This window comes from Otolemur garnettii, unplaced genomic scaffold (assembly GCF_000181295.1).
Source record: "Otolemur garnettii isolate 467f Iridium unplaced genomic scaffold, OtoGar3 scaffold00159, whole genome shotgun sequence".
In the NCBI taxonomy this organism is placed as follows: domain Eukaryota; kingdom Metazoa; phylum Chordata; class Mammalia; order Primates; family Galagidae; genus Otolemur; species Otolemur garnettii.
Genome location: NW_003852554.1, coordinates 1,143,849 through 1,146,725, shown reverse-complemented (window position 1 = coordinate 1,146,725; position 2,877 = coordinate 1,143,849). Strand labels below are relative to the sequence as shown.

The 2,877-nt window shown below is 39.8% G+C and overlaps 1 protein-coding gene across 1 annotated transcript in view; it reads left to right on the top strand.

The window, feature by feature from the left end:
• The window catches only part of LOC111728459 (oxysterol-binding protein-related protein 9-like), a 147,823-nt gene that overhangs the window by 120,670 nt on the left and 24,276 nt on the right, over positions 1–2,877 (top strand). The window lies entirely within an intron of this gene.

Sequence of the window (2,877 nt, the reverse complement as noted above, 5' to 3'; positions counted from 1 at the left end):
GGGTCCGGGCTGGGGATTCGAACCCGCCACCTTAGGTGTACGTGGCTGGCGCCTTAGCTGGTTGAGCTATAGGCGCCGAGCCCAGCTGTAGTGTTTTTATGCATATTCTTTATGCATATTCTTCTTATTACAGAAGTTCCCTTCTCTTTCTGGTTTACTGAGAGTTTCTATCATGAATGGAGGTTAGATTTTGTTATGTTTTTCTTCATCTATTGATATCATATAATTTCTCTTATTGATGTTAATTGATTTTCAAATATTGGCCAGGGGTGGTGGCTCACTCCTATATCCTAGCATTCTGGGAGGCCAAGGCAGGTGGATTGCTTAAGCTCAGGAGTTCAAGACCTGCCTGAGCAAGAGTGAGACTCCCTCTCTACTTAAAATAGAAAAATTAGGCAGCATTATAGTGGGTATCTGTAGTCCCTGCTTCTCAGAAGGCTGAGGCCGGGGGAGGTCACCTGAGTCTAAGAGTTTGAGATTGATGTGAGCTGTGATGCCACAACATGGTACCTGGGGCACAGAGTGAGACTCTGTCTCCAGGGGAAAAAAAAAAAATTCAACCAGCCTCCTATACCCTCTTAGGGATTTATTCATTTATCATGAGTAATTCTTTTTATACATTGTTTGATTTATTAATATTTTGTTGAAATTCTTTGTATCTGTGTTTATGAAAGATACTGGTCTGTAGTTTTATCTTCTTATAATACATTCTCTGGTTTTAGTGTTAGGTAATGGCTAACATCTCCTCCCTTCTGCACCTCTCCCCATGTTGTCCAGGCTGGTCTCAAACTTTGGGCCTCAATCAGTTCTCTGTCTCAGCTTCCCAACGTGTTGGTATTACAGGTGGGAGTCATTCATAATATCACCTTCTTCATTTTTGAAGCACACTTACTCAGGATACGGAATTCTAGGCTTTTATTTTTTTCTGAGTACTTTATAAATATTTCATTCTACTTTCTTCTTGCTTATATATTTTCTGAGAAGATACCAGGTGGAATTTGATATCTTTCCTCCTCTATACGTCAGTTGCCCTCCCCTGGCTTCTGTTAGGATTTTATCTTTGATTTTCAATAATCTGGAAATGATATGCCTAGGTGTAATTTTCCTGGCATTTTTCCTGCTTGGTATCTTTTGAGCTTTCTCTTGATTGGTGGTTTGATATCTCATATTAATTTATAGAAATTCTTGGTTTTAAATTCTTGGTTTTAAACTTTCCTTCTGTTCTGTTTCTTCTTCTGGTATTTGTGTTATGTATAGTTATGTCTTTTGTAGTTGTCCATGGTTCTAGGATATACTCTTCTGTTTTCTTTTTTCCCCCAATCTTTTTTCTTTTTGCTTTTCAGTTTTGTTAAGTGTCCATTGAGCTATCTTCATGCTTAGCAATTCTTTACTCAGCTGTGTCGAGTTTACTAATTAGCCCACCAAAAGCATTCTTCATTTTCTGTGTTTTTGATCTCTAGCATTTCCTTTTGATTCTTTCTTGGAATTTCCACCTCTCTGCTTACATGGCCCACCTATTCTTGAATATTTTCTACTTCGTCCATTTAGAGCCTTTAGGATACTAATCATAGTTGTTTTTAAGTTCCTGATTTGGTAATTACAATGTCCCTGCTATGCCTGAGTCTAGTTTTGATGCTTTCTGTGTCTCTTCAAGCTGTGCTTTTTCCTATTTAGAATGTCTTGTGATTTTTTTCTTGATAAGTAGACGTGATGCATTTGATAAAAGGAACTGCTGTAAATTGTCTTTTAGTAATGTGTAAGGTGTGGCTGGAGGGGAAACATTCTGTAGCGCTATGGTTGAATCTCAGTCTGCTGGGAACTTTGTAAGCTTCGTGTGTGCTTCTCAAATCCACTACCCCTTTCATCTGCCCACTCCATAAGCGGGACAAGATGGCTAGAAAAGACTGGAGAGTTAGGTATTTACCTTCTTCCACATGAAAGGGTAGAGGGGCAGCAAGAGAAGATTTCCCCCCTGTATTCACTGTGATGACCTTGTAAAGTTCCTGGCGGCAAAACCAGAGTGTGGTTTTCCTCCTGCCCCAGTACGACTCAGTGTCCCAGGAGTTTATTTTTCTCAGACTGGTCCATGGTAAGCCTCAGCAATTTTCTAGTTACGGATCAGCTAGCCTTACCTGGGTACTGGTCTCCATGGAGGTTGCTGCTTGTGAGTTTTTTGCTCGGGTTAGTTGTGATTCTCTGTATTTTCCTGTTCGTCTCCTAATTTGCAGGGCACCAGTTTGCCCTGTGCCCTCACTTCTCTTACAGATCTAAGAAGAGTTGTAGATTTTTTAATTTGTTGAATATTTTGCTTGTGGTTAGGACAGGGTGGTGACTTCTAAGCTGCTTTGTTTTTTTTTTGAGACAGAGTCATGCTCTGTTGCCCATGCTATAGGGCCATGGTGTCATAGCTCACCACCACCTCAAACTTTTGGCCTCAAGAGATCCTCTTCCTTCAGCTTCCCAAGTAGCTGAGACTACAGGCGCCTGTCATAATGCCCAGCCACGATCTAGCTCTCAGGGCGTCTCACACTCCTGAGTTCAAGCAATCCACGCATCTCAGCCTCTGAGAGTGCTAGGATTAGGTGTGAGCCAGTGTCTGGCTTCCTAAGCTGCTTATATGCCACACTGGAAACCTGAAGTATCACTGATTTGATTTTTTGAATATTTTTTCTACTTTTTTAACTTCTGTTGTGGCCCAAAGTAATATTTATCATCTATTTCTGAGGTGACAAATTAGAGCTTTAGGTAAACATTATTGGCCTATTATAATTTCCAGCAGAAAGAATATTTTTGAAAGTAGTATATGAATTTTGTATAAAGGTTTTTACATCTTAATAGATAATAGGTATGGTCTGTTTTTATCTTTTTTTTTTTTTT